Raw genomic sequence first — 13,218 nt, forward strand, 5'->3', positions numbered from 1 at the left:
TACCCATCTTCTGATGGCTACTTCCAGCAGGATAACGCACCATGTCACAAAGCTCAAATCATCTCAAACTGGTTTCTTGAACATGACAGTGAGTTCACTGTACTCCAATGACCTCCACAGTCACCAGATCTCAATCCAATAGAGCACTTTGTGAATCGGCAGCAACTGTGTGATTCTATCATGTCAATATGGACCAAAGTCTCTGAGAAGCCAGGTGTACCTAATAAAGTGGCCAGTGATACCCATGTAACGCTACAATGTGTAGTATTAACTGTGGGAAAGTCAGTTCCAACATTATGTAGTAAAACAGTAACAGTGTATTTAATAAATAGATGAATATCACATGCAAACAGACAACGTTACCTCATTGTAAATACTTATATTTCATATTTTCCTCTTAAGCTCTGACGCTCTCATAAACCTGATGCATGCCATTACGTCATCTGACAGCTGCTTTCCTCTTACATGCTGACTGTCAGCAGCCCATTCAGCATCCACTGCAGCCTGTGCATGTTAACGTGATGGGTGTGTTGATGATGTGTCCGCTCAAGTGAAATCAGAGAAACTAGAACAACATTAGGACACGTCTTAAAAATAGAAATACAAATATTAATACACACAGTATCGACGACGGAGTCCCGGAAGTGTCCAACTGTCGCTGCAGGTCCATCAGACGCGCATCACAACAATAAAATATCAATCAATCGTCTTCTGTTGACATGCACGCCTCCACTGCAGGCTGCCATGTCTACATACCATAATATCACTGCCCCGGTTACCAAGGGTACAACACTGGGCGCTTTCTGATTGGATAAACAACTGAAGTAAAGTAGTGGCAACGTGTAGCCCCGCCCTCTAGTGGAGAAAGTGAGCATCTGCAGGACATAATGTGAATACATATCTTATATGAAGTATTATGTTTTTAATTTTAAGTGGTAAAATATGGATACACTGCTTTACTCTGCCATGTCAGGACTCATAAAACATTTAATAATATCAACTCATATAATAAGGGGCTCAAACTTTTTCACATCAAAGACCACCAAGCACAACATACGGCTCATATTAACACTTTGATAGCTGTATTATACAATGAGAAGGACAGAATTAGACCATGTAGAATATAAGCATGGTTGATTATTTAGCTGGGGTCACCCTGGTACACCCGTGTCCCCACCAGGGAAATAATTGCAGGTATTACTGAGAGCAAACATGAGTAAAATCAGCAATATCTGGCCCACTGCTAAATCTAATACATCTCCAACTAACTCTGCTAACACTGCAAAGCCATGGTTATTGCTCTCTGACTGCAGTTTAAAACAAAATCTGTGACAGGCACAGCTGATAATGAAGACACATGCTCAGTCAACATACACACATTAACTTCTAAGCACACAGAGTGTTTCCTGGGCTACCGACAACTGAGTTAAGCCTATGATACACACAGTGGAGATAAGTTTCTGTGTTATTATTATTTAATACGCCCTTACCTTTGTCTTCAGAGCTTGTGAGGGTGAGTGTGTGCACGCGGGCTCCCCAAGAATAACTGTGTGTGTGCTTGGTATGCTGTGTGTGTTGGAGTGTAAATGTCTGTCTATATTGAGGCTATGTGTACGTTCTGCTTTCCGTTTGCCCGTGCATTTTTGAGCATATTTTTGTACGTTAAGCTCACAGTGTGTATATGAGTGAGTGTGTGTGTGTGTGTGTGTGTGTGTGCGTGTGTGTGTGAGAGAGAAAGAGAGAGAGGGCTAGTGCGCATGCATCATAGGGCACCGTCTTGAATTTCATGGCATTGGCAGATAACGATATCCCCCTCCTGTCTCTTTCCATCTCTGGTGGACTGATGACAGCAGCAGGCAGAGACGACACCTTCACTTTTTCATTCATGTAAAGAATGCACTGAACAACACAACAGATAACTCATTGCCCCATCCTTATAATCCACACACGTCGGTCTTCCAAACTAGTGTTACACTTGTCTCATTTTCAGTATGCTTTTGTTTTATTGCAGTCAAATTTTAACCAAATAGCCAATTAGTAGCTAATCAAATCATATTATCATATAAAAGTAGAATCTCAAAATATTTTCTATAGCATGTCTAATTTGTTGTCATCCACGAACCTGCATGTGCAACATTGTACAGCATAGTGATCTCTGAAGCTCAGTGTTGCTTGCAATATGACACCACTCTGCGCATGCTGTGACATTTAATGGTTATGTCACTGTGATGTTAATACTTTTGTGGTCTGTGTCTAAACACAATCCCCACTTGTGGATTTCATTCATGTGTGTGGCAGTGTGAGAATGTTTTCTTTCACTTTTACACTGGAAACCATTAGCTGCTCTAACAGCTGGTTGGAAGCCATAACTGTACCAATAATGTATAATGTATTGTGTCAGCTGTTGCACTGTGGTGGTATAGCCACAATATGCCTCACTGTTGTAGACAGAAGACATTTACCCTCTCTTTATATAGGTAAGCAAGGTTTCTCCCATCCATGGATGGATCCATGCTTTCATGTAAATTCTGATCCTACCATCTGAATGTAGCAGCAGAAATCAAGACTCGTCAGACCAGGCAACGTTTTTCCAATCTTCTATTGTCCAGTTTTGGTGAGCCTGTGTGAATTGTAGCCTCAGTTTCCTGTTGTTAGCTGACAGGAGTGGCACCTGGTGTGGTCTTCTGCTACTGTAGCCCATCTGCTTCAAGGTTCCACGTGTTGTTCTTTCAGAGATGGTCTTCTGCATACCTTTGTTGTAACAAGCGGTTAGTGTTGCCTTTCTATCATCTTGAATCAGTCCGGCCATTCTCCTCTGACCTTTGGCACCAACAAGGCATTTTCACCCAGAGAACTGCCGCTCACTGGATAGTTTCTTTCTCGGACCATCCTCTGTAAACCCTAGAGATGGCTGTGTGTGAAAATCCCAGTAGATCAGCAGTTTCTGAAATACTCAGACCAGCCTGTCTGGCACCAACAACCATGCCATGTTCAAAGTCACTTAAATCACCTTTCTTCCCCATTCTGATGCTCAGTTTGAACTTCAGCAGGTTGTCTTGACCATGTCTACATGCCTAAATGCATTGAGTTGGTGCCATGTGATTGGCTGATTAGCTATTTGGGTTAAGGAGCAGTTGAACAGGTGTACCTAATAAAGTGGCTGGTAAGTGTATATTTTACCAACAGTGTGTCTTACTGATGCTTTTATGTCGTATTTGCTTGCAGATGTGCCCAGCTTGTCAGTCTATAGAGATTTTGCGCCGAAAGTAGCTACTGTAAATTGTATCGTCTCATTACATGATTAAACAAAGACTTCATATGGGACAAAGGGCGGCACGGTGGTGTAGTGGTTAGCACTGTTGCCTGTCAAACCCAGGAGGGAGCCCTTCTGTGCGGAGTTTGCATGTCCTCCCTGTGTCAGCGTGGGTTTTCTGTGGGTACTCCAGCTTCCTCCCACAGTCCAAAGATGTGCAGGTTAACTGGTGACTCTAAATTGTCCGTAGGTATGAATGTGAGTGTGAATGGTTGTCTGTCTCTATGTGTCAGCCCTGTGATAGTCTGGTGACCTGTCCAGGGTGTATCCCGCCTCAATGTCAGCTGGGATTGCGACGCTCAAGAGGATAAGCGGTTACAGAAATGAATGAATGATATGGGACAACATCAACATACCCAACCCTTAAAATTCCAAGGTTACCAAAGGGGTGGTACATTGACATATTCAGAAGACATAGAGCAACATAAGTATTCATTTGAAGTCCTGTTTCTGTCCATCTGGTGAATGTCATTTTAACATTCACTCTTCTCTTAGCTCTGATTTGGTGTCCACCGACTCCTGAGGGAAATATGAACAGTACAGAACAGTACGTTTGTTTGTCGTAAAACCACAACAGTAATGCTCTGTAGAGCTGAGGGGAACTGCAAATCGTTCATTGCTCTATTTCTAGTCAGATGGACTAATATTATCCGCTGCTCACAGGAATACATAAAAAAAAACCATTACCCAACTGCAGCTCCTCCAAAATGCATCTGCCAGAACAAAGTAAAATGACCACATAACACCTGTGCTGAAGTCACCATACCGGCCTCCAGTAAATTTTGGAATTGATTATAAAATTGTATTGCTTGTTTTTAAGGCATTACGTGGTCAGGCACCCCAATATCTCTCTGATATGCTTATAGCTATGAGCCAGCTTGACCCTAAGGTCATGTGGAAAAGGTCGCCTGGACATTCCCCGGGTCTCCATGAATATGGGTGAAAGTGCCTTTAGCTTTATGCTCCAACCTGCTGGAACATGTTACCTAATGACATTAGTAGTGCTCCAACAATATCATGTTGTATTCCACTATTTCTTTCTATCTTATGACCTTGATGGGGTGACCATATGGACACTTCAAAAACAAAACATCTGACTGACATTGTACATAGTGATGATGATGAATAGATGAATTAACATCGCTTTCAAGGGAATGAACTAAACATTTCACTTTTTTCTGTTGAGGCTGCAGGACCTTTGGGTGCTAATTGAAAAGATCATCTATCCAACAAGTCAATTTAACTCCTGTTTCTGCTGAAGAGTCCTTGAGAAAGGCTGGTGTGTTATTAACGCTGGAAGTTCACAGTGCTGTCTGTTACTCTACCACTCAGTGACAGTTCACAATTCCTCCACTAGGTGGTAGCATTGCTCAAAGGGACAGAACCAAAAAGGTCCAGCTCATGTCTTTATTACTGTCTTAACTTTTTTAAAAACAGTCAGCTGCCTGGCAAAATTCTCACCTACTTGCAACATTATACTGAAGCTAAATACAGACCCCCGTGGAGGAACTTTGTTTTTATAAGAACACTTGAACAGTGTAGACGTGCTCCTAACTGCTACAATCAAAACAAAGAGGCTTGTAAAAATGTTCAAAATATTAGAGTTGACAAGAACGAAGGGCAAATTTCCAAGATCTTAGAGTAGGAAAGTGGAGGTGTAGTGAGTCTTGGTGGTATCAACAGCATGGTGGTCTGTTAGGATGATCTGTCTGTAACAGCCTTTAAGTCCTGGTCTTATTTAAGTTTATAGTAACATGATCCATGTTATAGTTATGGATTCCTTTATCCTTCTATTCAGAGGTTGAAACCCCCTAGAGGTTATGGAAATCTGGTTTACAGCCCCTCACTGTTTATTTTCAACTCATATTAAGTATAATCAAAACCAGTAATGACTAAAATTGCCTTTCCTTATGTTTCACTGTACATTTTTCTGATGGTCTATTGTGTTTTTTAATGTGTACAGTGTGTGTTTTGTGGTGTTCTTTGGCTTCAGATCACCAGAGCTGTGTGAGCCTGAGCATTTTCAGCACCTCATTAACGCCTCCATGCAGACATGGTGCGCATGCATGCACAGAGAAATATTCAGTGTGTATATACATATACATATACATATACATATATGTATATATGTGTATATATATATATATATACACACACACACACACACACACACACACACACACACACACACAACAAACACAACAAAAGACATTCTTTGCACTTCAGAGCGGGTCTAAACTGTGGAGCTGTGCTGTAAAAGTAGAGACTTGCCAGAACTTCATGTCTGAGTTACATCATTTGAAAAGGCATTTCTTTCAAACACAGCATCACAGCTCATGCGGCTATTTTGTAACATCATCTCTATCCAAATTACTTGGCCGGAGTGTGGTCACATTTGTCAGGGTACGTAGAAAAAGATATGATATGTGTAACCTCTCACAAATGCAGGTGCTTTGCAGTGATAATGTCCACACAACTTTCCACCACTGTAATGGGACGAACTTTGGGTCCTTGTGGATCCTCTTATCCTGCATTTTCCCCATGCTTTTAGAAGTTGCGTACATAGTCACATGACCCCAACCGAAATGGCACAGGTGAGGGGAAACTTTTAAATCTCTTTAGCTTCTTGTAAAATGTACCTTAATTCACCTAAAACACCTATCCAAGGCATACCCAAAGTAAACTGGGAGCTGCTCTTGTTCCAGTTTTAGTACAGGTATGCCTGGTCTCATTTGAAGGGTAACACATAAGTTTTTTCCCCAGCAGTCAGGATCACTTGAAGTGTGTCTGTCATTGAGTTACATAAGTTTCAACACTGAAACAAAAGATTTTTTTTTATCCTTGCCTGCATATTTTCAAAAAAAAGATGCTGCTGCGGATAACTAGCTGGAAAACACAATGGGGCCATAGCATGAAGCCTCCCCTAGACCAAATTCAAAGTAGTTAATAATATCTCAGAAAATAAACCTTTAAGGTTTTTGAGTGATTATTCCCCTTGAGACAACATAGGAGCCATTTGTTTATAATTTCTGTACATTAAAAACAGTCTGTGATGATAATAGTGGTTAAAACTCCTTTGGAGGCGAGGAGTGTCATTGCCTACAAGACCCATAAGCCATTGGGCAAATTGCTGGCTGTTGACTGGCTATAAAATGTGAGAAATCTACATTGTTTCAGCACAAGCCCTCATTGGCTATTGAGGCCATAGCAACAGCATTGGAAGCTCCTACTGGCTCAAGTTAGGTGTCAATGAAAAGGTCAGAAGCTCGCCTCCATTTTGATATCAGGGCACTGCTGTTTACATGGAGAAATATCAATGTTTGAAATGATGCAACAGCAGTTTGTGGATATTTATGGATATAATGTGTTTGGGCTAAATATTTTTGCTGGATTTAGATGATCTGGACCTTTGGGAGTGTATGAAGACCACGTGGAAGAGTAGAAGCTATTCCTGAGCCCCTCAGCCCCAGTCTGGTGCACCCGGCACCTCCTCTCGGCCACAGTACGAAGAAAAGCACACTTTGAATCCCAAGAAGATCCATGTGACCAGAACTGCAGCCAGTGTCCAGTCCCTCCAGGTCCAGTCTGGTTGCTCCCTAGTTGCAGAGATGGATGCAGAGATGATCTTGCCAGCCCATGTGGTCTGGATCAAAGCTAGTGTTTTTCCTCTCTACCTTTCCCTTGATGTTTACACCGATGTTTAAGTTTGACATACCTCGGAAGTTTTACAAAAGCTTACAAAAGTGCACGGTAACAAATCAATCATAAGCAATTCATTAAACATTACCCTGTTTGTTCCACACCAAGGTGGTAACTGAGTACTGAAACATTACTTACTCATTACCTGACCGTTAGTTATCCTTTTTGTGCATAATACAGAATGGTTAATGAGTACTGACCTATTACTTATCAATTGACTTTTAGCTGCCCTTTTTGTGTCCCCTTAAGTAAAGTGAAGCATCATACTGATTAGTTAACGAATACTGAATCATCACTAAATTATTACCTTGTCCTTTTTGTCTGTCGTAAAAGGTGCTACACCCTTATTGACAAATTACTATCTGTTTGCCTTAAAGGGATAGTGCACCCAAAAATGAAAATTCAGCCATTATCTACTCACCCATATGCTGAGGGAGGCTCAGGTGAAGTTTTAGAGTCCTCACATCACTTGCGGAGATCCAAGGGGAGAGGAGGTAGCAACACAACTCCACCTAATGCAGGCTGGGTGCCCCAGATTAAAACGTCCAAAAACACATAATTGAAACCACAAAATATCTCCATACTGCTCGTCCGTAGTGATCTAAGTGTCCTGAAGCCCTGACATAAAAAATTGTGTGTGCTTGTGCGAGACCGTGAGACATGGGCACCGCATTCATGTGTGTTCACGTGAGCGCGGTGCACACAGAGGCAGTTAGAGCTACGGGCTACAATGAGGCTAAAAACAGAGTTCAAATGACGTTTTTCCAAACCATTTTTTTTGTCGGGGCTTCAGGACACTTGGATCACTACAGATGAGCAGTATGGAGATATTTTGTGGTTTCAATTATGTGTTTTTGGACGTTTTAATCTGGGGCACCCAGCCTGCATTAGGTGGAGTTGTGCTGCTACCCACTCTCCTCTTGGATCTCCGCAAGGGATGTGAGGACTCTAAAACTTCACCTGAGCTTCCCTCGGCATATGGGTGAGTAGATAATGGCTGAATTTTCATTTTTGGGTGCACTATCCCTTTAACTCATGATGGATCCTTCCAGTAATCACAATGTCATTGTAGCAAATGGGAAGACAGTAGTTTTAGTTGGGAGCCCAATGTGTGTGAACACCACAGACTGGAGACGATGTTAAGTTTTAAATTATTTGTATTGTCATAAATTTTCTTCAAATTTCATTTTAGGAGGATAAATAATGTACAAGATGATTTCTAGGAAGACTGTGACTATATGACATTTGTTTGGAAGAACTGACCATTAACTAATAAATACTAGTAAATAGTTCCCCATTTGTTCCTCATTAATTCCTTAGTAACAAATCATTTTTGTACACCTTATTGTAAAGCATTACAGGTTTCATTCGTCAGTAGGGATAAACTTGGCAAAAGATACCAGTTATGTCAAATGATGCACAGACATCTGGAATATTTTCCTTAAAAACATTTTGTTTTTGCTTCCAATACATCAAAACACTTCAACATAAATAACTGCATACTGTCAGATAATGTGTTAATATTTTTCCAAAGTTAAAAATTACTTTAAAAGGAAGTGAAAGGAAACTGGATGTTGAACACATACATATCAGTTTACTCGTCATGAAAAGCACAGCTTTGACTGTGAAAACAGTTGTTTAATGTCTTCAGTGGCTCTGAAGGGAGCTTTGTCAAGCTGAATTAAATAACACTGATGATGTCATCGGGTTATCTCACCTTGGGCTTGGAGATTAAAGAGATTTTTTTATACAGAAAACCTGCCTTACAAAGTGGGAGTGTGGCGTTTAAGAGATTTGTTAAAAGTTGGAAAATATCACCCTGAAGTCAGAAGTATTGCACTTCTAACTTTATGTAATGGAATCAGGAGCACAGAAGAAATTGATGAAGCTGTTGGGGAATATGGAAGATTTTGGTGTCTTTATTCTCTGTAATTTAACTGTACAATACATAAATTATACATAAATTGTCCCAAAAGCTTGTTGACTCTTTACTCAGAATGGAGAATAAGATAAGCCCTCTGTATACTCATGCATACCCCAGAGCACTCTGCTGAATCCATTTACGAGGAAAAAGAAACGAACTAGGCGTGATTCGGGACAGTGAGAGTCTTGGTCCACACAGTGCTTTATAAGCTGCTGCAGACAGAGTAGCTTTAGTACTTGTGTGATGATAAGCACAGTGGTTGATAGCTATGATAGATGTCTTTCCAGGGTCTCTGGCCTGCGTGGTGGAAACTATCATGGAAACTTGTAATGTTGCTAAAAATAAATGTCCCTGTCCCCTGTTGCCAGCCATGCTATCGTGGCAGTCCTTTAGTCAGTCAGTCTTTCTATGTATCTGTCTTTGCTTCTGACTGCCTATTTATCAACTTGTGAAACATCTGTCCCGTCCGTCTGTTCACCAGCTGAACTATCCATTTGTCCGCATACTGCATACTGCATACTCACCGAGATTAAATTTTCATGCTAATGCAAGGCTTTACAGACTGCAACCCAAAATGAACTTTACCGCTGTAGTAGTTGTTTTGGAGGAACCTAAGCTATATCTGGAGAGGGCAGATATAGTGTAGGTGAAGGTGTCATATCAGCAAAGAGATATCTGACTAAACTTAACTCTCTCTGATGGTCTGTGTGTCTTTCTGATGTACCTCTGGTTTACCTTGGAGCACCTGTTGCTGGTCACACCAGCAGCTGTTGGCCTTGTGATACTCCCACTTCACTCACTCTATCGCCCAGTCTTTGACTATAAACACACACACACACGAATGCACACACACACACACACACACACACACACACACACACACACACACACACACACACGAATGCACACACACACACACACACACACTACTGTATTTCACTCACTCATGCAACACCTCCTTCTGTCATTACAGCGACTGTGACAACTGTCTCTTGATACCTTCACTGTGTATTTGTGTGTTTGTGTGTGCACTGTAAAAAAAAAGTTGAGGGGAAAAAAATGCCATGGCAACAAACCAATAATATTTTGAGTTGGGCTATTCAACTTAATTTGTTACTCTAAAGTGTACTAACTAGTTTATTTTACGTAAATTGTCACAACTTTCAATGTTCTGTTAATTTGCTCTACAGTAAGTCAACATATGTACTTCCATTAGGATTTTTTAAATCTTATAATTCGATTTATATTCCCAATTTTGTTCAAGACTTTGTCAATTCTTATCCATCATGAAATACAATCTGTTATGCATTTAGACAACTCATCATTTTGTAAAAATTCTGAAGTTATGATCTTAAATTCTAAAGGCGATAACCTTACAATTTAAGTTGACCTGACTTGAAATTGACAGATGTAATTAATTTAGGGCTGTCAGCATTAACGCGTTAATCGCGATTATTTTTTTTAATCCCATTTTAATTTCGCAAGCCTTTTTGTCCCTTCTACTCACCCGTAGTCGGCTCCTCTAGCTGTAGTGTCATGCTTCGAAGCGGCTTCCTGCAGTAAACTTACCGCAGTGATGGAAAGAAAGAGTGCTACTGGACTTCTGAACGGCTTGTTTAACTTTAAAAAACTTCCAGACGGTTCAGTTGACAAGTCAAAAGTAAAATGCAACCTGTGTCTGGTGTACGTCGAGTTTGAGTTACCACCTCCACGCTAAACACCCAGGTGCAGCCGGCGCACCCCAGCCAAGCGAGCCTCAGCTCCGCCAAAGTACCATTTTGGAGTGTGGGAGTCGCCGCAGACCCGTGGATGAAAGTACGTCGAAGAAGTTAACTAAAGCGATTTCTAAATGGGTGGCAACTGACTGCAGACCAGTCAACATCGTAGAAGACTCAGGTATTGTATTAAGTTGGTCTACATGGCACTTTTTTGAAAGAAAATACAAAAGGTCATAAAGGAAATTCTTTCTTTGTGTTCATTTGATTCCCAATTAAGACACTCTGGTAAGAAATGCTTTACATTATGGGCTTAGAACTGCCTTGAAATGCAAAATAACAGAATTTTAAACATGCAATTCAAAATGTGATTAATCGCGGTTAACTATGGAAATTCTGCGGTTAATCGCGATTAAAAAAATTTATCGTTTGACAGCCCTAGTGCAAACCAAACTTATGTTCACTAAACTTTCGAGTCAACTCTGTCTAGGAGGTTGTTCTGTTTGTTTAATAAAAGTACTGTTGGGTTTTTCAAACTTAATATTACTAGTTTTGTCAACTTAATTTTGTTAAATAAACATTTTAAAGTAGAAAGAAGCGCTGGCAAGAAAATAACAGTTCCTATGTGAATTTGGAAATAGCCATTTGTTAATGCTCCACAGTCTGACACTGATAAGAGATCATACCAACCCAGGTATACTGAGGCAACATAACATTCAGCACTCAAACTTCCTGGTAGTAGAAGAAAGTACTTACATTGTCGAGATTAATTTATATTCATTTTTCACTGAAGGTGGATTCCCTAATGCATCACAGTTAACAGCCACATCATTACAAAGATTAGTGGAGCATTCCTTAATGCACATGGCCACAATCTGTTAAGAGTGAGGTGAGTGGTTGAAGTGAATATTTATCTTCTGCCGCTTTCATTGTTTTTATTTTGATCAGTAGACCTTGTGACTCATCTGAGACACAAATAAAAAAACATGAACACACATCAGAACACCATCAGATTTGCTTAAACAGGGCTTTCTGGAGAATCTCATCCCAGATACAGTGCATGCTGTGGATTAAATGCTGATAACCTAAGAAAGTCTGTTGTTGTTTGACTGTGGTTTTCTGTATGAAATGTTGTATTTGTTGCATTATAATGCATTTTGATTGGCTGTTACCTTGGCCAGGTCTCTCTCGTCAATGTCAATGGGACTTCCTGTTTAAATAAAGGCAAATGATCAGTTGTACATTTCAAGGGCATTAGAAGTTTGGTGCTGAGGGTGCTACAGCACCCCCTAGGGGGTGGAACTAAACAGTCTGTAAATAGCTGGCTGTTTCACTATGACTAATGGGCTATCTGAACATTTGTTTGACAACACCATATGACAAAGTGCCTGTCTGAAATTGTGTCAAGAGATGATCTCTTTGGAGCCAGCAGGTAGAGGAGGAAATGTTTCAGTGACTAATAATTCTTTTAAAAGTACAAATGGTCATGTCAAGCAACGTTTTAAGACATATTCTTTTGAAAAAAGTCAAGATAAACTGTAAAACCAGAGTGGATTTCAGTAGTTGGAGGTTGTTAACATAGCAGATTTTACATAGTAAAATAAATAAATAAATGAATAAAAATAAAAAATCATGTTTACATGTGGGAGGTTGGTCAGTGATAACTTTATTCTACTACTATACGCTAAACAAGTAATGACGACAACAGCAAGTACTCAAGTACTGATGCCCATTCTTCAAAGTCAGCAGTACTGCTTAGTCTCATCATAAGGCTGCTATGTGTTGTTTGTTCTTCACTAGAAACTCAGAGGTGACAGGGTACATACCCTACACATTGCAGAGAGGGTAGCAGGTGCACATTTAGGACCTTTGTCATCTTTGATGCTGATTTATGTGTTGTGTTGTTGTTAGAGCAAAAGCAGAGTGAGAAAACCTGTCCACCACCTAACAATCTAAAGTAATTTGTACTAAACACAGAGGAACATGTAAAATGTCTTGGTACTATCATTGATTCTGACCTCAGCTTTGAAATCCACATCAGAAACATGAAAAGGATTAGATAGAGAAAAGGTGACACATGCTTTTATCTTCAGCTGACTGGGCTATTGTAACGCTCTTCTGTGTGGCGTGTCTAAGAAGGCCACTGGTAATTTACAGCTGGTACAGAATGCAGCAGCATGTGTTCTGACAAAAACCAGACAGAGGGCCCACATAACCCCCATTTTACAATCATAACACTCGTTAACTGTCTAACACAGAATTGATTTTAAACTAATTTTATCAGTTTTTAAATCATTAAATGACCTTGCCCAATCTTATCTGTCTGACATGGTCAAGATATATGTGCCTGCTAGGCCCGTAAGATCCTCTGACTCAAACCTTGATTGTTCCAGAGGTCACAACTAAAAGACATGGAGAGGCAGCCTTTGTTTATTACACCCCTAACTCTGGGACAGTCAGCCTGAAGGTCTCGGGGGCTGTAAATCTGTTGAAACCAGCGTTGCCAGGTGGGAAATGCAGGATTATCGTACCAGAGACTCAAAATTATTGTATTTTGAGGGAAATTA

The 13,218-nt window shown here is 40.4% G+C and overlaps 1 protein-coding gene across 2 annotated transcripts in view; it reads right to left on the reverse strand.

Moving 5' to 3' along the window:
- The window catches only part of LOC126402945 (solute carrier family 41 member 3-like), a 42,104-nt gene extending 40,455 nt beyond the window's left edge, over positions 1-1,649 (reverse strand). The window contains exon 1 of one of the 2 annotated variants that reach the window (XM_050065310.1): positions 1,491-1,649. The gene's annotated coding sequence lies outside the window, so the exon portion shown is untranslated. Of the gene's footprint in view, positions 1-620; positions 754-1,490 lie in introns of those variants that run through there. The other variant, XM_050065309.1, reaches the window with a different exon arrangement.
- Between the last annotated feature and the right edge of the window lie 11,569 nt (positions 1,650-13,218).

The sequence above is a fragment of the Epinephelus moara genome, chromosome 16, assembly GCF_006386435.1.
Source record: "Epinephelus moara isolate mb chromosome 16, YSFRI_EMoa_1.0, whole genome shotgun sequence".
NCBI classification, from domain to species: Eukaryota; Metazoa; Chordata; class Actinopteri; order Perciformes; family Serranidae; genus Epinephelus; species Epinephelus moara.